Source organism: Leptopilina heterotoma, unplaced genomic scaffold (assembly GCF_015476425.1).
Source record: "Leptopilina heterotoma isolate Lh14 unplaced genomic scaffold, ASM1547642v1 Lhet_197, whole genome shotgun sequence".
NCBI classification, from domain to species: Eukaryota; Metazoa; Arthropoda; class Insecta; order Hymenoptera; family Figitidae; genus Leptopilina; species Leptopilina heterotoma.
The window spans coordinates 1,364,734-1,388,149 of NW_025110913.1; the positions used below are offsets into that span (position 1 = coordinate 1,364,734).

Here is a 23,416-nt window from a genome sequence, read left to right on the forward strand (position 1 = left end):
GGGACAACACACAACACTGAAATTTAGGAAGGGAATTTTTTTTTCTTTTTAAATTTTTGGTCTGATTAAAAAAAAAACGTGACTCAATTCAAGGAATTAAAAAAGCAGCCGCAAGGGATGTGAATCCGCGTGAAGGAAGTTTACAGAACGCGCGCTGCGGCTTGACTGAGTTACCCCTATACCCCCGTCAACCCCCCTCCGGTTTTAGAGACGTTCTTGGCGCAAGCGCTTCAACCCCATTTTGAGGGATCGTCGACCGAATTCCCGCCTGGCGAGATTTCCGCACGATCGGAAGGTATTTCAAGTCCAGGTCTCTCTCTCTCTCTCTCTCTCTTTGGTTCTCTTAACGCTTTCTAACCATACAAAGTCGTATCAGAACTAATGTCACTTTCGTGATGTCTCGTTATAGTATAAAAGAGTTGCTTTTTTGAAATTGGTCGTTATCTTCTCTCCAAGTGTGGTCACTTCTTGGCAAGTTTCTCCTTTTCTTTTCTCTCTTTTTCTCTCGCTCGTCATAAAAATTTCACGACATTAAATTTAGTTTCTGTGGTGTGCGGTATAGAAAGCAAAAAAAATTATTTCTTCATTTTTCGACAATTTTCCCTCCTTTTTGAGTAATGAATGTTTATTTTTCAAAAAAGGCAAAAAATTTGAGCTGAGGAAACCTATTCAATTTTTCATTTCTGCTTTCAAACTTTTTTCGAAATTCAGAAAAAAATATAATATATCGTTTTATTTTATATTTTTTCTAAATTTTGATAAAAGTTTCAAAAAATTCAAATTTTTTCAGCATTATGATAAAAGTTCCAAAAAATTCAAATGTTTTCTCGAATTTTGAACAAAATTTGAATCCAGGAAAGAAAAATTGAATACCTAGGTTTTCTCAGACTAAATTTTAAGGTTATTTTTAATTAAATATGTCTACTTTTAATTTAAAAACAAAAACAGTTGTTATTAATTATTTTAGACATAATGGAGACTTAAATAATTTAGTTTTTGTCAAAAGTTGATCCCTTTTGAGTATTTTTATTTCAAAAATGACAAACCAAACATTAAATTTTCTGCTTTTTAGGTACATAAATATAATAATAAGTAAAAATATAATAAAATATATAATAAAAATTGTGACACGTTCCCAAGAAAGGTACCTAAGAAGAATAAATTTTAGGAGATGTTTATAATTTTTTGTGTTAAAATACAGAAACAGAATCAATTACCCTTAAAAATGATTGATATTCAATTATTTATTACTTTCAAAATATTCAATAATTAGTTTTAAATTTACATAATTAAAAATTAATTTTTAATTAATCAAGATAAATATAATAAAAACATAACCTATAATTCATTTGCTTCTCAGGAACCTTTCTTGGGAACGCGTCACAATTATAATATAAAATAATAATAAGTAAAAAATATACAAAACTAAATATAGTCTAATAAATATAGTTTATAAATCTAATATAAAAATTTCAATCCAATAAATTTTACTGTTTCATTTTTTTTTAATAAATAATTCAAAAAAACAATAAAATAAATATAAACAAAAAAATCAAATAACAATAAAATAATGAAATAATAAATAAAATAAAATAAGCAAGTAGGAAAAATGAATGATAAATTCTTCAGAAAAAAAAAATAAAAAACAAAATATAACAAGAAATTCAACAAAAGAAGTAATTGGTGAGAGAAAAAATTAAACCAAAAATTAGCATCAACTGCAAATAAATTTCACATCAACTGAAATTTTTTACATTTTTGCAATTTTTTTCTTTTTTACAAAAAGGGAAAATTTCCATCATCTCTTTTCTATGTGCATTTGAAATAGATTCCCCTCGCCTCAAAAGGGAATTTAAAAAAAAAAATTTTTTGCGCTCTTGAATCGTCTTCCGGACATTGCCATAGGAAAAAAAATTGACATTAAAAAAGTATTTCAACCCCTTGAGTCCGAAAAATCTGCATTCATATAAACCTCTCAAAGGATTGGAAATTGAATTTCAAAAGTTTTTTTTTATTATCATTTCTAAATATTAAGTTTTGCATGAAGAAACACTACAGAAAAAAGTAGGCACAAAATTTACAAAATTTTCCTCCTCTATTTCATTTCTAATTCAAAAATAATTTTCCTCTTCTATTTCTTCTTCTTCTTTTTTTAGTGACACCAAAATTATTTTTGCTATTTGTATTAACAATAGTAAACACTAAATACAAATAGCAAAAATAATTATCAAATTTAATAAATTTATAAGAAAAAAAAAATAATTTTTGCTATTTATTTACGAAATACTAAAGTCAAAATTTAAAAATTATTTTTGCTATAGAAAAAATAATTTTTCAATCTAACAATATATTCAGAAGAAAATGAAAATTCAAAACGCCACTGGCGAAAAGGTTCTTGAAAGGGGGCGTGAGTCACGATCCACATGGAATAGAAGAAGAAGGAGGGGGGTGATTTCGGTGTTTCAAAATGACGCATGCGTTTTCGGACGCGCAAAAGGGATGTCTGAAGAGGGGGGGTTAAAAGCCACGATAGTCCAACGTATCGCAGTTCTATTCCGATGTTTGTCCGCCTGGTATCATCAGAAACGATTCGTCGAGAAAACGCAACCACGAGGTCGACGGGACAATTTTCTCGTGCATACATTACCCCACAATCAACATAAATATAGTCTCTCGTGGTAGTATTATTATTATTATTATTATTATCATCATTCCCATTCATTTACTTTCACGCTACTTGATTTTTTTAAAAGTCGTGAAATTAATTTATTTAAAAAAAAAAAATTTTATAATAATTAATTTCTCATATGTGCCTATATTGTTTCCATTTTCCGGAAATTCTAAAAATAACAACATATGAAGATGGGACATTTCTGTCATCGTTATATTGTCAAGAAAATAATATTCCAAAAAATTGTTTTCAATCTACTTTTCATAAAAAGGTAAGTTCTTTCACTTACTATTTTTTAATTAACTTTTTCACTTATTGACAGACGCAGGCTAAATGTCTATTTAGAAAAATTTTCCTTCAAAAGAAATTTTACGTTAAAAGGAAAATTTTTCTTTTCCATGCAAAGAATCATTAAAAATATATTGAACTGAAATACTTTGAATATTTTGAAATAGAGTTTTCATATTTAGAATTAATAATTCTTCTCAATTTTTTCTGAAAGTTTTATTAAATTTTTCATTTACGATTCTTTTTCTTATTTTTTATTAATCTTTGGTACTGCATAATGTATTTATTAGTTTTTATTTTATTTTTCTATTTCTGCTTGTCTTGTTAATTATTTATTTAATTTATTCAGATTCGGCTTTTATTTGAAATTAAAATTTTCTCACCAGTTTAATTATAAGTCTTTTATGTCAAATTAAATATTGAAACTGTTTATTAATTAACCCAGAAATACAGCAGCAAAAATATATTTATTATTTTTTAATTTAAAGTTTGTTTGTGTATATTGAGATACAGAAGTTTTTTAAAATTGATACTATTTTCGATTTAAATTAAAATTATTTATGAAAACACAATTATTATTTTTTAATTTAATATTAAAATTTGTTTACTTTTATTTGTTTTATCATTCATCTTATTTACTATTTAATATAAGATTGGAATTTTATTTAAAATTGAATTTTTTTGTCTGCTTTATTAGTTATTTGTTTTATTTATTAATTTAAATATTTACACTACTTTTTTATTTAAAGATTTAAAGCAAACAAATATATATTTTTCTTTTAATTTAAATTTCTTTATTTTTTGTCTTATTAGTTATTTATTTTGCTTTTTAATTTATTTATTTTTCTCATGATAATTATTGATATTTTATTATTTTCGTTTACTGTTATAATTTGGTTATTTGCTTTGTTGATTATTTTGTTTATTGGCTTTCATTCAATTTTTTAATTTAAAAGCAGTTTTTTATACTTTACTCTTTTGTTGGTTATTTATTCTACTGTCAATTTTATTTGTTAATAATATGCTTTTCATTTTTCTCTTTCTGTTCTATATGAAATTTCTATTGTTTTATTTTTATTTCTTTAATTAGTTATTTATTTTACTTGTTTTATTTACTGATTTATTATAAAAATTCGTCAATTTACAATTTGGGAATGTTTTTTTTTTATTTAGTATGTTAATACACGTTCGGCAAAAATAACGACAATTTATTTATTTATTGTACAGTCAACGACTAAAAGGTTGTTAAAAATATCATAAAAATTCAAAAAAAAAAAAAATAAATAAAAGTTAAAATACCGTTGACGCAATGCTGATAAGAATGGTGGATGATAAAAATGAATTTTGTTTAAAAATTCTGTTGATAAATAATGCAATTTGAAAACTAGATTTACCCAACAAAAACCACTTTTTAATAATAGAAGAATATGTGACAATTTTTTTTTTAAATTATCCACAACGAATTTAATTTTTATCTCATCTTTTGAAAGAATGTTACGTTTCAAAGAATTTTTACAGGCAACTATTGTCTCTTTGTAAATTAAAAAAAAATCAAAGCGTTAATTAAAAATTTAATAAAAATTACATTCGCGAATAATTTTTACTATAATTGAAATTTTTTAATAAATGATAATTAAGTTTTGTATTTTGTTAAATATTTATTTAAAGAAAAGAATAAATAAATAAAGTAAAATAGTTTAACAGTCGTTTCACCCACAAACGGAAATTTTGTTTCCTTTAATTCAACAATATTGAGATAGTGCTTGCTTGCATCTAAACTATGCACAAGCAGGCCCTTCATTTTCGAAGTAAGAACAGACACACGTATAGCGTGTTGGGATCAAATATTTGCCTTCGTAATTATTGCACTCGCGCTGGGATTCTCACAGTGAATATTATCGTTAGCACTAAAGTCATGTTGTAATCTTCATACAAAAGAGGATATCTTTTCAACTAAAAAACATCTGTTTTGTAAAAATATTTATTTAAAAGCAATCTGAAAAAAAATATTCAAATGACATTTAACTCAAAAAGAAAAGATTTCGTTAAAATCAAAATTATCTAAATTCTGTAAAATTATACAGATATTTACGCCTTGGATCGACTTTAAAACCTAAAAAAAATGTTGTCTTAGTCAATTCAAATTACAGAGAAAATCGAAAAAGTCGTTTATTTTTATTCAGGACTTTTATAAAATTATTAATTTATTCATATTTTTCTGATTTTTTTCTGATTTCCAGAAAAGTTTTTAACTTTTTCCCTTACTTTTATAATAACTTCTATTATAAGTTTTTGTGAAATTCAATTATTTTCAAATTTTTTTACATACTTCTTCAAGAAAAGGATTTAAAAAAAATTTGTAGAAACAATTTTTCAATTAATTACTATTGAGAATTCAATTATCCTTAAAAAATTTTAATTAAAATTTATCAAAAAACTAAGGTTTAAAAATTTTTGAATTTAATTATAATTATATCAAAAATTTAATAAACTTATTGAATAAATATTTAAATCTATTTAAACATTGTTTCTACACAAGAGTTTAATTTATTAATTAATTTAATATTCAACTCAAAAGTTTAATGATAATAATAAATATTTAAAATTTTAAATATAATTAAACTTCTACATCAATTGAAATCTTCATAAATTTTTAATTATTTTTTTTATAATTTTAAGAAAGTTCTTTGAAAATTATTAATTAGTAAAAATAATAAAATGAAAGTTTAGTTTAAAATCTTCTAAAATTCAATTGGTTTTAATTTAATTTTACGAAATTTTGAACATTTGAAAATTTTTCAATTGCACATGAATTATTCAGAATTTTGAAATTTCATTGTTTAAAAAAATTTCTGTATTAAAAACTCTTCAAAAATTCCATTTTCAGAATTATCAATTAAAATTTATCTTTAAATAAATTATTTTAAATAATTTTCAGAATGTTTTCCAAAAATTCAATTGTTTAAAAACAAGTTTAGTTAAAATAAGCCTAAAATTTAATTGTTTTCAATTCAATTATACGAACTTCTAATTATTCGAAAATTTTTCAATTATATATATGTGTTCGATAATTAAAAAAAAATTACTAATAAATAACTAATTTTAAAAAAAATTTGAATCAAAATTTGTCAAAGCTGTTTAGAATTTTTAATTAAAATTATTAAAAATTCATGTTTTCAGAAATTTCAATTTGAAAACTTTTGAAATTTAATTATTTCTTAAAATTTCAACTACAACTCTTTCAATATTTAATTATTATTTTCTCAAATCATTTTGGAAATAAATTATTTTCTTTTTGAAAATTCTCTAAAAATTGAATTTTTTAAAAGATAAAATGTAATTTCACGTTAAATTCAATTTTTTTCAATTTGATTTCACGAAATATCCACTATTTAAATATTTTTCATTTAATTTTATATTTAAAAAAATGCAACTAATTTAAAAAAAATTTCATATCAAACTTTTTGAAAACTGAATTGTTCAGAATTTTGTAATTTAATTGTTTTCAAATATTTCTATTACAACTCTTCCAAAATTCAATTTTCAGAATTTTTAATTAAAAATTTTCACCAAATCAATTATTTTATATAATTTTCAGAAAGTATTTCGAGAATTCAATTATTAAAATACAAAAATTCAGTTTTTTTTTCTAAATTTCAACTATAACTGAACTATTTTTTTTTCATTCATAAAAATAAGTAGCATTTTATACGGAAAGATTAGCATTCTCTTGCATAAGTAAGAAAATTCAAAATAGTCACTGTTTTCGAAAATAAGTCAAAAAGAATCTTTTTTTGAAAATAGTAAAAAAAAAAAGTCGAAAAAGTCTGACATCAAATAGAAATCCACTTATCTCATTATATTTTTGACAACGAAAAAATTTTTTAACTATCTTCTTTTCATATAAAATGTACAAAAGAAAATAATAAAACCATCTAATTAGTCTTTTTAAAAACTTTATGCAAAATAATTATATACGCTTATATTGAACAATACAGAGAGTGAGAGAGAGGGAAGAGAAAAAAAATTTCAACAAATAAGAAGAAAAGTTATATTTACTTCCTAGTTCATTTGCGAATGTTTTATTTTCGGACGTAAAATCTTCATATAAAAAGAGCGATGCATCGCATCTGGAAATGTGGAATTCGTAATGCAATTACTACGCTCTAGTATAAATCGTGAAGAGCAAGAAAATTCTATGCCGTTAATTCTGCACGGTTAAACTCAACACGAGTTTATTTGTTTAAGTATAATTATTCGTCTTTCTCTCTCTCTCTCACTCTCCATTTTATATAGAAGTTGAAAATTAAAGTTAATTTTTCACCATTAGCCCAAACAATAATTTCCTCATTAATAACTATAAAAATTATTATTTAAAACATAATACACAACACACTGTCAATTTTAATTTCAGAGACAAAAAATGAATGGAAAAAAAATTCAGTATGCAAAAAAAAAAAAAAAATGATACAATAGATCAAGTAATTCGTGTGTAAATAAAATATATATTTTACGAGAAAACAAATATTTCCGTTTATCTAAAATTAATCATTTTCTCTTCTTTTCTCGATTGTCTGTCTGTCTATATATATATATATATATATATATATATATATATATATATATATATATATATATATATATATATACATCTGACAAAGAATAAACTTTTCTTTTCAATTTTGTGCAATAACTTTAAACCGTAAGTCGCACAAAACTTAATTTAATAACGTGTCCGTTGTAGCGTACTAGTTCAATGATAAATCCCCGGGAGTGTCTCATACCATCTCTCATTTTCTTTCTCTCGCCTCGCTTGTTCCACTCATTCTTCTCTCTTTCTCCCGGACAAAAGATAACAACCAGAAACGAGGCAGTCGAGTAGGGTGGAATTCTTAAATAAAGCCAAGGGAAGTTCAAAAAGTGAAAAAAAAGAATAAAAAAAAATAAAATAAAAAAAACGAGTTCCAGAAAGGATGAAAGGCCAGCGCATCAACAAATTTCCAACCCACTGATTATATGAGATTACAATTTATAAGAAAGAGAAATAAACTTCAGATTCTAATTAATATTTATTTTCAACGACTTGCATATATATACAAACATATTTCATTAACCTCAAATTAATTAGCATATTGAGAAAAAAAAACAGGGAAAATCGTTTTCAATAGAGAAGAAATACACACGAGACACTCAATTACGTCTTTACATAAATGAGAGAAAGAGAGAGAGAGAGAGAGAGAGAGAGAGAGAGAGAGAGAGAGAGAGAGAGAGAGAGAGAGAGAGAGAGAGAGAGAGAGAGAGAGAGAGAGAGGGAGGGAGGGAGGGAGGGAGGGAGTAGTTCATTCCCAGCGTCACTTCCCATCCTCACTCTCATATAACCACGAATAATGATATCCGCGAAAAAAGCTTTTCAATTTCAGAAAATAAATTTTAACTACATCTGAAATAGTATATAATCTCTTTTATATTGATATAATTAATTTCCTCTATTGAATTCGATAATTAAAACTATCGAAGATATATTTTCCAATATTCCATTTTTTCCCCCCACCCGAAACAAATTATCCATTTAATTAAAACTTAAAAATTTACATTATGAAATAACGTACCTACAATTCAATAGAAAAAAATTCTACATTTTCAAAATACATTTCAGAGCTCGTTTCAGAGTCAAACTTTTTCCCTTTTATCATAACTAGCAACATATACCTCACTCGCTAACGCTCGTTCGGTTGTATTTAAACTTATTAGTTTTTACTTATTTTTTTTTTTTTTATTTGAACTAAGTAAATATTTACTGGACATAAATATTTTAATTTATGGTATCTATTAAATAGTTATTTGAACCAAATACAAATTACTTAAGTCAATTAAATAGAATAATTTAATTTAATAAATATTGCTTTAAATCAATTATAAAAATTACTTGATTAAATAATGCATAGTTTTTAATTAAAATAAATATTTATTTGAATCAATAAAATAATTTTTTTGAAATAACTAAACTTAGAAGGTTAGATTTTGAATGTTAGCCTGATTCTCTGAATAATTAGTAAGAAAAGGGCGAAGATACGTCCATTCTTTTCTTACTAATAGGATTTTCTGTAGGTAATGATCAGGGTGTTTTTTTGAAATTTTTACTGCACTATTCTTACGCATGTCACCGTCACCAATATTGTTACAATATATATTGTAACAATATTGTTACAACAAAGTCTAGACTTTGGGTTTTTGCAAGTCTAGACAATATAGTTGTATAATAATATAAATTTTTCTTTCTAAACCAGAATTTGAACATTTACAAAATTAAAACCTTATAGTGGTTAGAAAATGTAAAAAATTATTAATATTTATAAAAATATAAATTATTTTATTTAAAATCATTGTGTAATAAGACAAAAATTATGAAGTGACATTTACAAAAAATGTCATTGTACATTATACGAAATGTTATTTTTACGTATTCTCTTACTAAACCTTTCATTTTCGTCCGCTATCCTGGATTCGCCATTTTGTATTTTTAAAAAGTGACTTTGGATTCATAATCAGTGGAATTTTACTGAAAATCAGTTGAAAAGTACTAAAATATCAGTCATTCTTCACTGATTATTATTTTATTGTGATTTATTTATTAATATTGTAAATTTCTGTCAAACAAATAATTTTACTAAAAGTCAGTTGAAAATTACACTTACAGTAGTGTTTCATTCGAGCAACACGATCCGAGAAACGAACAAAAAACGATTTTCTTTTTGTTTTGATAACCAAGCTGTCATGTTCGCTCGTCTTATTGAAGTAAATTTTCATAAATGTTTATTTACATTATTCGAAGATAATTAAATCTTAAAAAATTACTATAAAAAAATTCTAATAATATTAGTTTTTAAAAATATTATAATGTTATTTTTCGAAAATAATTGAATTTCTTAAAATAATTCTTATATCCTAATTTACCTTTAAAAATTTTTTTTAAATTTTTGATAATTCAATTATTTTCAAAATTTGCAATTAAAATTCTTCAAAAAATTGTAACAAAATACTTGAAATAAATTAATTATTTTCAATTAAATTTTGCACAATTTCAACTATTCAAAAAGGTTTCTATTGTAGACATATTTGAAAAATTTAATTGTGTTAAAAAATTATTCAAAGAAATCTAAGTATACTTATTTTTAATTATCTATAACTTAATCTATTGAATTTAGAAAAATTACATCAAGAGGACAAAACTTTGTTCTTTCGTCTACTTTTGAATAATGTTTAGAAAACTAAATTTTTATTAATGTTTATTAAAAAATTATTTTATACCTAAAAATGTTAAATTTTTTTAATTTAGGCATGATTACAATCACAGGCACACAAAAAAAAAGTTGTCTGTTCATTGAACAAGACCTACATGTCTTATAGTATTTTGGCCCCCTGAATACGAATATGAAGTCAGAATTGCTCCAGCACCCTCTGTTTTTTTTAAATCGAAAAAACTACCCTTAAGTCTAAAATTCAAGAATTAAAGTAAAAAAAAATAAAAACACGGCTTTCTTCGGAGTAGAAGAATATATTTGTGCGTTTTCTTCTTTAAACAACTCAAATAATGTCAAAATTGCTCCACCACCCCTGTTTTTTTAAATAGGAGAAACTACCCTTAAATCTAAAATTCAAGAACTAAAGTCAAAGAATGAAATAACCACTTTTTTGCGAAGTAGAAGAATATATTTATGCGTTTTCTTCCTTCAACCACTCAGAAATATTGTCAAAATTGCTCCACCACCCCTGTTTTTTTAAATGGGAGAAACTACCCTTAAATCTAAAATTCAAGAACTAAAGTAAAAAAATATGAAATAACCGGTTTTCTTAGGAGTAGAAGAATATATTTATGCGTTTTCTTCCTTTAACCTCTCAGAAATAATGTCAAAATTGCTCCACCACCCCTGTTTCTTTTAAATGGGAGAAACTACCCTTAAATCTAAAATTCAAGAACTAAAGTCAAAGAATGAAATAACCAGTTTTTTTGCGAAGTCGAAAAATATATTTATGCGTTTTTTTCTTTCAACAATTTAGAAATAATGACGAAATTGCTCCATCACCCCCTGCCCTTAAATCTAAAATTCAAGAATTATAGTAAAAAATGATATAACAGGTTTTTTCCAAAGTAGAAGAATATATTTATGTACTTTTTAAAAAAGCATCAGCATTGCTTCATCACCCTCTTATTGATTTATATTGAAAAAACTACCCCTTTAAGTATGAACCCAGAGTATACTAACAACAATAAAAACAATTAGTTTTAGACAAAAGCATACGTTCCTTTATTTTTGTTCTCATAACTAAAAAGCAGAATCAGAGTTAATTTATCATTATTTGTTGTTGAAAGAAGAAAACGCATAAATATATTCTTCTACTCCGAAGAAAACCGGTTATTTCATTTTTTTTCACTTTAGTTCTTGAATTTTAGATTTAAGGGTACTTTCTTCGATTTAAAAAAAAGTAGGGGTGGTGGAGCAATTTTGACATTATTTGAGTTGTTGAAAGAAGAAAACGCATAAATATATTCTTCTACTCCGAAGAAAGCCGTGTTTTTATTTTTTTTTACTTTAATTCTTGAATTTTAGACTTAAGGGTAGTTTTTTCGATTTAAAAGAAAACAGAGGGTGATGGAGCAATTCTGACTTCATATTCGTATTCAGGGGGCCAAAATACTATAAGACATGTAGGTCTTGTTCAATGAACAGACAACTTTTTTTTTTAATAATAAAAATTAAAAATAATTATTTTTAATTTTTATTATTTAAATACACAATTAAAAATAATAATAATACTCCGCAAAAAAGCCCAACTAATAGAAAAATAAAAAAGTAGGTTAATTTTAAATTTAGATCCAACTATTACAATGTTATAGATTTATTAAGTAATATATAACAAGTAATATTATATATATTTCTCTAAATAAAGATGTCTATTGACTTTTTAAAATTGATTTTCTTAAAAATTTCTTTATTAAAAGTATTAATATTTAAATTTTATAGTAATTGCTGTTTTAAAAAATCAATCCGGGAATATTTATTTTTGGTCCGGGAATTTAAAAATAATAATTCACTAGACACCTTGAATTAATTTTTAACTTGATATAATAATTTTAATTCACTAAAATGAATTTAATTTTAGTTTTTAATAGAATTAATAAAAAAGAATTTAAATGTTTTTGGATATCGATTTTTTTCAAAAAATAGGTTATTATTGTATTATTTTTAGTTGTCAGTTATGGGAAAGTCGAGAAGCAGTCGAGAAGTTCGGTCGATGACAATTAGAAAATTAGACGATACGATTTGACAATTAACAAAAGAATAAACAAGATGATCGTTTGAAAACCAAAGACGATAACCAAATAATCGCTCGAAAAAATGAAATTCGCGGATCGAAGTGAAACACTAACTTACAGAAATATAAGTCATTTTTCACTGATTATCCATTTAAAAAATTATTGTTGATGTCTGCCAAACAAATACAGGGTTGCCACGGACCTGGAAAACCTGGGAAACCCGGAATTGTCATAGAATTTTTTTTCAGTCATGGAAAACCTGAAAAATCTGGAATTGTCAGGGAATTTTATAAAGCCTGATACTAAAAGCTCAATTTTTTGTATTTGAGTCGTAAAAATTTCAAGTTTTCAAGTTGACATACAACTTTTTGATTTTAAATTTAGTGCTTACAATTGAAATCAATATGGCATTTCTAAATTTTAGTTTCTTTTGGTCTTTATCTTCCTTTAAATAATTTTTAAATTATTACATTTTAGAAACCCCAAAATGTTATGAAACTGAAGCTACCAACTTTTATGCAATGAAAATTTTTTCTTTTGCTAATTGTTTTTTAATGTAAGAAGCCCTTTAAAAAATTGCAATCGAAAAAAATTGCTTCTGAAGCAAGGAAATAATAATTTAGTTAAAATTTCGGGATATTTGGAAAATCTACGAAAAAATAATTAAAAATCACTAATTTCCTTGCCTTCCTTAGATCCTCTTACAATTTTTTTAAATGACTTGTCACATTAAAATAAATAATTTGTAAAAGAAAAAATTGCTTATGAGGTGAGGAAATAATAATTTTGTTTAAATAATATATGGATTTTTCGAAAATCTGTGTAAAAAATCAAAATTAATAATTTCCCCGACTTCGATCTTTTAAAATTTTTTAAAAGGCTTCTAACATTAAAATAAATAATTAGCAAAGAAAAAATTGTCATTGAATAAACGTAGGTAACTTCAGTTTCATAAAATGTTATTAAAATGCTTTTTAAAATACTGGTTTAATAATTGTGAAAAATTCTAAACTTAACTAAATTTTTAAATTTAAAAAGATTTGCTCCTCATCTTTCTTCGGAGCGTATCTCAAATAACCTTACAAATTTTAACTTAATTTTTTGTTAATAATGAAATTAAAAATTAATAACTTATTTTGTTAACAATTTACTTAAAGGATTTTATACTTTTTGTCGTAATTAGCTAAAAACATACCAAAACAATTTTATTTCTGGTTTGGAATTTTTTAAGAAATGGTCTGGAAAACCTGGAAAAGTCATGGAATTTTAAAATCGATGTCTTGTGGCAACCCTGAAATAAATAAGTAAATACACAAGTAAATAAATAAGTTCCATTACAACACAGACAGCGCAGCATTAGCGAGTGAGGTATTTACGTATATTTAAAAAAATTTCAACAGACACTACGTGCATCAACGAACCTTAAAAAATTCAACAATTTATATTATCAATCGTTTATTAAATCTATACATATATGTGATTTGTGTATATGTAGGAGTTTATATCTGCATATGAGCAGTATACATGTGTATGTAATTTATGAACATGTGTGAGTATACATGTACATGTGATTAGTGTATATGTGTGAGTATACATGTGTGGGTGTTATGCGCGCATGCTTGATATTCATAGAACACTACTGCGCATGCCTGATATTCATAGAACACTACTGCGCATTCCTCACATTGATAGAACACTACTGCGCATGCCTGACATTCATAGAACAATAGTGCGCATGCCTGACATTGATAGAACACTACTGCGCATGCCTGATATTCATAGAACACTACTGCGCATGCCTGATATTTAAAGAACACTACTGCGCATGCGTAATATTGACAGAACACTACTGCGCATGCGTAATATTGACAGAACACTACTGCGCATGCCTAATATTGACAGAACACTACTGCGCATGTGTAATATTGACAGAACACTACTGCGCATGCGTGGCACTAATAGAACACTACTGCGCATGTGTAATATTGTCAGAACACTACTGCGCATGTGTAATATTGACAGAACACTACTGCGCATGCGTAACAGTGATAGAACACTACTGCGCATGTGTAATATTGACAGAACACTACTGCGCATGCGTAACAGTAATAGAACACTACTGCGCATGCGTAACATTGACAGAACACTACTGCGCATGCGTAACATTGACAGAACACTACTGCGCATGCGTGACATTGTGAATATGTATACATTTGTGTTAATATTATTTTTAAAAGATATACATATATATACGGCTAGGGTCGGTCGGTCGGTCGGTCGTTCTTCAACTTAATATAATATATAAGAGATAGAGGATTTTTAGGAAATAATTAAATTCTTTTGAAAAATTTCTTCAGTTTATTGAATACAATCGAATTTGTTAATAATTATTGTATTTAAAATAATTGAATTCTAGAGAAGAATTTTATTTTTTATGAAAAATAATTTGTTTCTTACGATGAATTTTACTAAGCTTATAAAAATAATTGAAATATTTCGAAGGATTTATTAAAATTTTAGAAAATAATAGGATTCTTTCAAAGAATTTTATTAAAATTTTTAAGAATAGTTAATTAATTAATTAATTAATTAATTAATTACTACTGGCCATGCGTAATAATAATAGAACACTACTGCGCATGCGTAATATTAATAGAACACTACTGCGCATCCGTAACATTGACAGAACACTACTGCGCATGCGTAATATTGACAGAACACTACTGCGCATGCGTAACATTGACAGAACACTACTGCGCATGCGTAATATTGACAGAACACTACTGCGCATGCTTAATATTGGCAGAACACTACTGCGCATGCTTAATATTGGCAGAACACTACTGCGCATGCGTAATATTGGCAGAACACTACTGCGCATGCGTAATATTGGCAGAACACTACTGCGCATGCGTAACAGTGATAGAACACTACTGCGCATGCGTAATATTGACAGAACACTACTGCGCATGCGTAATATTAATAGAACACTACTGCGCATCCGTTACATTGACAGAACACTACTGCGCATGCGTAATATTGGCAAAACACTACTGCGCATGCATGACATTGATAGAAAACTACTGCGCATGCGTAACAGTGATAGAACACTACTGCGCATGCGTAATATTGACAGAACACTACTGCGCATGCGTAATATTGGCAGAACACTACTGCGCATGCGTAACAGTGATAGAACACTACTGCGCATGCGTAATATTGACAGAACACTACTGCGCATGCGTAATATTGGCAGAACACTACTGCGCATGCGTAACATTTACAGAACACTACTGCGCATGCGTAACATTAACAGAACACTACTGCGCATGCGTAACATTAACAGAACACTACTGCGCATGCGTAATATTGGCAGAACACTACTGCGCATGCGTAACATTGGCAGAACACTACTGCGCATGCGTAATATTGACAGAACACTACTGCGCATGCGTAATATTGGCAGAACACTACTGCGCATGCGTAACATTGACAGAACACTACTGCGCATGTGTGATTTGTGAATATGTATACATTTGTGTTAATATTATTTTTAAAAGATATACATATATATATACGGCTAGGGTCGGTCGGTCGGTCGGTCGGTCGGTCGTTCTTCAACTTAATATAATATAAGAGATTTTATGAAACATTTTCATTTTTTATAATAAAATTTTTTGTGTTGGTTTTTTTTTTTAATAAAAAAATATTCGTTATAATTTCAACTTTATTCGGGGTAAATTTTAAATAAACTATATCCAATGGTTTGGAAAAAAAATTGCAGCAAAAAAAAAAAAAAAAAATTGTTTCCTGGAAATGAAGAAATTTCTTTCATTTTTCTCGTGAATGAAGGCACCACAAAGAAATATTTTAAGAAATGTGACGATAATGTATCTTTGAAGACTTTGTTTTCTCTCTGGGAAAAAGAGAGGGGGGGGGGTCGCAGGGAAGCGAAATAGCAATTTAAACAAGCGGAATAAAAGTTACCCTTATTATCGTGAGATTAGAGTGATATGAAGGGGGTTTTAAAAAAAAGGGTCATATCGTGAGCGAATACAGTCGGACAATCGTATACTCGCACATTCGAGTCGCTTTATGAATAAACATTTTCTTGGGACGAAGCTGCAGAAAATTACAGCAGAAAATCCAATAGCGCTCTCTCCGCTCGTTCGCTCGCCAACTTCTTCATCATCTTCCACCATTTTTATGCATGCATACAGCGACCAATTAAAGTCAAATGAAACTCAACTATTTTTGCAAATTAGTTCATTTTCATATATTTATGATTTTTGCAAATTTTTTTCCAAAATGACATTTCTTTTTATTTATTCTTTTATTATTGCTAATATTATTTATTTCTACTTTTATAATAATAATAATAACAGTAATTATAGTAAAAGTAATAGTAATAGTAATAGTTGCGTTTATAATTTTCATAAATAAATGAACTTCAAAAGGTTTTAATTTGAAATTTTATAAAATTTTAATTTTCAATGAATTTCATTAGAAATTTTATAGAACTTAAATTTTTGAAAAATGTTAGTAATTCAAAATATTCTAAAATTAGTTAAATTTGTCAACATATATTTAATTAATTATTAAAAATAATGGATTTATAGAAGAATTTTAGTTAAAAACACTATAAAAAATTGAATTTTCAAAAAGTTACAAATGATTGGAGAAATTATATTACTTTCAAAAGTAATAAAATTCTTATCACAAAATTCAATTATGTTCAAAATTGAAAAAAAAATCTCGTCAACTTCTCGACTACTTTAATAATACTACCGAAAAGAAATCAGTTATTTAAAAAACATTTTAATAAAATTTTACGCAAACATAATTTAATTATTTTCATAAATAATAAAAATTTCACAGGTATTCAATTTATTTACAAATTGTAAGTTTTTCTCAATAATTCAATTGTTTTCATAAATAATAAAACTCATCGCAGAATTTAAATTATTTTTAATACAATTTTAATCGAATTCCTCGATGAGTGTAATTATTATTAAAAAAATTTATTAAAATTCGTCAGAAGAATTCAATTAGTTAAAAATTTGGTAATAAAATTTTTTATAAGAGTTAAATTTTAAGAAACATTCAATTATTCAATAAATAATTTACTTTTGTATTTAAATAATTTAATTCTGGTAGAATTTTGTAATAAAAATCGATTTGAAAATGAATTTTAGTTAAAATTTTAGATAATAATTGAATATGAAAATAATTTTGATGAAATTACTGAATTTTATAAACAATTTCTTTTCCATTTTTACAATAATCTTGTTTCTTAATAATTGACATTAAACATTTAATTATTGAATTTTATTAAAATTTTTAGAAAATAATTAAATTCTTATCCGAATTTTATTACAATTTTTTAAAATAATTTAATTCATTTAAGAAATTTGATTAAAATATAGAAAATAATTAAATTCTTTCGAAGAATAAATTTTGAAATTTTGAATAGATTTTGACAATAATTGAATTCTTTAAAAAAATTTCTTTAATTTATTGAATATAACCTATCGATTTTGTTAATAATTGTAGGTTATTAATAATTTTACTATTAAAATTTTATTAAAAATATTTACAGAAAATTAAACTCTATTGAACAATTTTATTAGACTTTTTATAAATAAATAAATTTTTTTGAAGAATTTTTTAAAGTTTTTTTTTGTTGAAAATAATGTAGTTTTTTAAATAATTTTAATTGAAAATTTTGAAAATAATTGAATTAAACAAAGAATTTTTTTTTAACTTTTTAAAATAATCGTGTCTGTCAATAATTATGATTAAATATTTGATTATTGAAGTTTATTAAAATTGTATTGAAAATAATTGAATTCCTGAGAAGAATTTTACTATTTATAAAAATAATTGAATTGTTTCGAAGGATTTATTAAAATTTGAGAAAAAAAATTGAATTCTTTCGTGAAATTTTATTAACATTTTCTTGAAAATAATTGAATTTTTGCAAAAATTTGTACTATTTAATTTTATATACAAATAATTGAATTCTTCCGAAAAATGTTATTATTAATTATTTATGAAAATAATTGAATTCTTGCGAAGAAATATATTAAAATTATTTGAAAATATAAACAATAATAATTAATTATTTACTTAAGAAGTGAATTTTTTAAATTTTGATTATGAAATTATTATCCACCAAACCGCCATCTAGCGGTGCCCTTGGCGTTCGCAGGTGGAGAGTAGCATCTCCATATTGATTCTCAAGATGTTTGTCAATATTCGTAATTCTATTATTATTTATAATCAAATTCAGAGAGTATGGCAATTAATATAAACGGATTTGAATTTTGAATTTACTTTCCTTTTCAATATTTTTATCCTCTTTAATTTTTTGAGTCTTAGAATTATAATTTCTTCACTAAATTAATTGATATTTAAAATCTGTTTAAGAAACAGTAGCACTAGTGGCTTTTTCAACGAAAGAAGTGTCATTATAGTTATTTTTTTAACTAATTTTTAATAAAGTGTAAATAGAAAATAAAACAAATTTTACCCTCGTAGGTGGCTCCACGTTTTATGTCGTTTAACATTTGGAGAATAATTTCAAATTTTTCCTGTGAAATTAACTTTAAATATGAACTTTCTTTTTTTTTTGAGGGGAGGGAAAATTAATATAAATTATTTTCTATTTACAGAGAGGAAAAAATTTTTTTTTTTTTTTGACAATTCTCAAAAGTCTCAAGTGGTTGGAATCGATACTTATATATCAGTAATCATTAAAAAAGTGTGGATAAAAAGAGTTTAACAAATGATCACCGCAAACCGGTAACTCGCAACGTTGGAAAACGCCGTTACATGTTAACGAGTGCTTTTAATCTAGTTCGAATCGACTCCCATCCCAGTGCTATGCTCATACTCTCTTCTCTCTCTCTCTCTCTCTCTCTCTTTCTCCCAACGCTCAAACTAGAGGAATCGTTTACGCGAATGCAAACATTCAACCGTTCATTCGCAACCCTGCAACATACGCTTGAATTCTCATCCCTTCATTTAGGTTTCCTTTTGCTAGGCCAAAAAGACTGATGCCAAGGGAAAATGATCGTCCAATATATAACTTTAAATGAAATAAATTTTTCAAATCGCTAAATTTAAAACAACTATTTACAAATAGAATTTCTCTATAAATTCACATTTAGATATGTATAAAGATGATTAAAATTAAAATGGCATTTTTGGCTCCTGAAAATGCTAACTTTTCAATTTTTGATTAATATTTTTCAACAAGTTTCTTAGTGTGAAATAAATTCCATTTTCGGATATTAACATATTCCATTCAAAAATCTATTTAAATATTTCACATTCATTTGAGTGACAGAAATGAAACTTATTAATAATTTTCTAAAAATAAACTAAACTTTCAAATCTGGTAAATTCATCATCTGAAAATAATCTCTCGAAATGTAAAATTAAAAGCCCCAGTGGTTTAATTTTAAAATATTTTAATATTAAAAAAAATGAATAAATAAAATATACGAATTGTGTCAAAAGGTGAAAAATAAGATAAATTTAAAGATGAAAATATAAAAAATTTTCCACTTAATTACAATTAATTTGATTGATAATAATTATTAATTAAAAATAAAGAAGGGGAATTTTTTAAAAATATCAAATAAAATGTTAAAAAAATATATAATTTAATAACTTATAATTTTATAAATATAATTTATATTATCTCCTATAGAGAGAAAATTAGAATGACAATCAATATTCAAAGTGGGTAAATTTAATAATTCCAGTCACAAATGAGATACACAATTTTTCTTTCAGTATAATTACGTTTCTTTACAGTACATTTTTTTACCCCACTAAAAGTCTAAAACAAAGAGAAAGCAGAGAGAATAATTTTATATTCCCAAGCACAATTAATGTGAAATATAAAGTATTTCCTAATTTTACGAAAATTGAAATTTTTTTCCCTCGAGAAGAAAGAGACACTTTTTTGAATTTTAATAATTTTTATTCGCAAAAAAAAAAAAGAAAAAAGTTTACAAAACAGGGGACTACTTAAAAAAAATAGAGAACTGTAATCAACGTACTTCAAATATAAATAATGTAGTTTGTGTACATGAGGAAAGACAAAATTAATAATTATACAGAAACGTGTTTAGCAATTAAATTTATGCGCAATTTTTTATTTTTTTTTTTTTTGTAAACGTAAAGACAAAATAAATATATTAACGTGGAGAGTGGAAACAGGGGGAAAAAAAATTACTAGACGGAAAATTATTGCTCACTGTGCAAAAAAGAAGAAAGGGGACTTATTACGTCCTATTTTTCTTAGTTTATGTGAAGCACAATTGTTTTTCTTTTCCTCCTTTTCGCAACTTTCTTTTTATGAAGATTGAAAATGTAGACAACAAACATTTATTTTACCGAATATACATTAATTTCTTAAGGAAATAAATATATGACTCATTGTCTCTAAATTTATATTATAAATTATATAATATTAAATTAAACTATAATATTAATATAAATTCGAAAAATTTCTCTTCTTAACTATTTGACACAAAATTACATTTTTTTTTTGTTAAATAAAAGATTTAAAATTTCATCTGTAGTTTAAAAAAGACAAAATGCCAATTTACAACGTAATGCAACTTTCGCGAAATGGTAACAAAAAATAAAAAAAACTGTATCTCAGAAAGAATTTATGAAAGGTTAATGAATTTCTGCCCGCCTTAGTAAAGTCTGCGAATAGACTTGGTTCTTTAATGGTGCAATATTTTAAGGAGGATTTATGAAATCTAATAAACTATCAGCCGCAATATAAAATGTACTCAAAAAAAAGAGAAGAAAAACACACATCCTTTCTAATAAAATTGAAAGCAAAAAAAAAAATTTCTCTTTTACAGAAAACTTTTATAAACCACAATAATTACTCTAGCAAAAATTTCAGAAATTACTCTCTAAATTTAAATTGGAAAAAATGTTTGATAATTTGAATTATTGACTGCCTTTTTTTATTTTGAATTAGTAAATTTTACTATTAATAAATAATAATTTCTAATTATTATTAATAATAATAACTTCTAATTATTATTAATAATAATAATTTTTATTAGTAAAATGTACTAATTCAAAAACAAAAAGTCTGTTAGTAATACAAATCAGTAAACATTTTTACTAATTCAAATTTCAAGATTAATTAATTAAATTTTTGCCAGAGTAGGTAGTTATTGTTGTAAACAAAAGTTTTCTGTGAAAGAGAATTTTTTGCTTTCAATTTATTAGTAATTAAATTATCAACTTATTAGTAAAATTTACTAATTTTAAAGCAGAAAGTCATTCACTAACTCAAGTTAGTAAACATTTTTTCTAATCCAAATTTAGGGAGTAACAAAAAATACAAAAATGATCAAAATTACTTTTTATTCTTAAATTAATTAAGAGAAACTGTTATTATTAATTATGTTAATATTTTATTAGAAAACTGGGGCCGGTATTTTATTAGATTATTTATTAGAAATTAATTTTTCTTTCTTTAATTTGAATTCAATAATTAGGAATAATTTCCTAATAAAAAGCGTCAAATTTTTTTTTTGTAACTTTCCTTCTTTGGAGAGTATTGAATAAATTCTTTTAAATACTAATCTTTTTGGAAACAAACTTTTTTTTTGATAAATTAGAGGGAATATTTTAATAAATCTTCATTTATACAAGCAATTCAAAAAGTATTTTCGCTCATGACTTTTCCCAATGTGTCCAAAAAAAGAACAGATTACGGTCGAGTTGTCCTTAAGAGGTTGACACGTCTAACCGGAAGTCAGAAGTGTCTTCCTCACCCTCTCCCTCACACCAACCATCCTATAGTCGTTCTTGACTCGCGATTTATGTGCGTCACGACAGCCTGTTGCTCTCTTGCCCGCCCTTTCGTTTTAGGCCTGCCGTGATATATTCCTATATATATAAACGGCAGACAATAACTCCTATATGTATATCTACATATAATTCACGTTAAAAAAATTTATTCGCATTCACATCAAAACAATTAAAGTCAATATTAAATACAAATACACATTTTTTTCGTTTACTAAAATATATTTTAACGCTTACGTTGAAATTATAAAATAATTATATTTTATAATTATAAATTATAATTACAATTATAATAATAATTATAATTTTATAATTATATTATATTTTATAATTATATTATATTTTACAATATAATTATATTTATATTATATATAATAATATAATTATAATAATACTCTCTAAATTTGAATTAGTACACTGAAAAAAAAATATTCTTGTTTTAAGAGGATTCCTCTTATTTCAATGCATATTTTCCTCTTGTATATGGCTCAAAAAATGTCCTCTTATTTTAAGAGGATTATTCTCCACTTAAGAGTAATTCCTCTTAAAATTAGAGGAATAGTCTCCAATGAAGAGTAATATTCTTAATTCAAGAATAAAATGTAAGAGGATTTTAGAAGAGGAATTGTCCTCTTAAAACAAGAATATTTTTTTTTCGGTGTATAAAAATGTTTTCTAATTTGCATTAGAGACTGATTTTTTGATTTTGAACTAGTAAATTTTACTAATAATTATAGTAAATTTTTACTAATTGTTTAGTAAAATTTACTAATTCAAAAGCAAAAATTGAGTCACTAATTGAAATTAGTAAACATTTTTACTAAACCAAATTTAAAAAGTAAATAATATAAATGTGATTAAATACGAGTTTGCAATTTTGAAAATTGATGAAACTATATTGATATGGTTTCATCGATTTTCAAAATTGCAAATTTAAACCGCCAGGTATATATACTGAAACTAATACATCACGTAAATTAAAATACAACTTCATTTAAAAAAAAAAAACAATAAAAAATTTTCCATACGGTTTTTTTTGTGCTCAGATATTAAATTAATATCTGAAATTACTTTCTGCTTCATATTGAATGAAATATAAAACTTTGAAAAAAACGCTAGTTATAAAATACACTAAACACATATAACCTTTTTCTTCTTCTTCTTAAAATTACTTTTTAAACATTTTTTTTAAATTAAGTAAAAAAAGAAAATTTTATAGATCTATTAAAATGTCGTAAAAAAAGTTATATTTGCTGAGTCGTTTCTAGAGAGTCATTTTTTAACCA

At 25.1% G+C, this 23,416-nt stretch overlaps 1 protein-coding gene and 1 long non-coding RNA gene across 6 annotated transcripts in view; one reads left to right on the forward strand and one right to left on the reverse strand.

Moving 5' to 3' along the window:
• LOC122500993 (tyrosine-protein phosphatase Lar) overlaps positions 1 to 23,416 on the reverse strand; it is a 450,509-nt gene that overhangs the window by 375,754 nt on the left and 51,339 nt on the right. The window lies entirely within an intron of this gene.
• The window catches only part of LOC122500997, a 65,940-nt gene continuing 44,934 nt past the window's right edge, over positions 2,411 to 23,416 (forward strand). The window contains exons 1-2 of the long non-coding RNA XR_006301531.1: positions 2,411 to 2,678; positions 2,863 to 2,942. This is a non-coding gene — a long non-coding RNA (uncharacterized LOC122500997). The remainder of the gene's footprint in view (positions 2,679 to 2,862; positions 2,943 to 23,416) is intronic.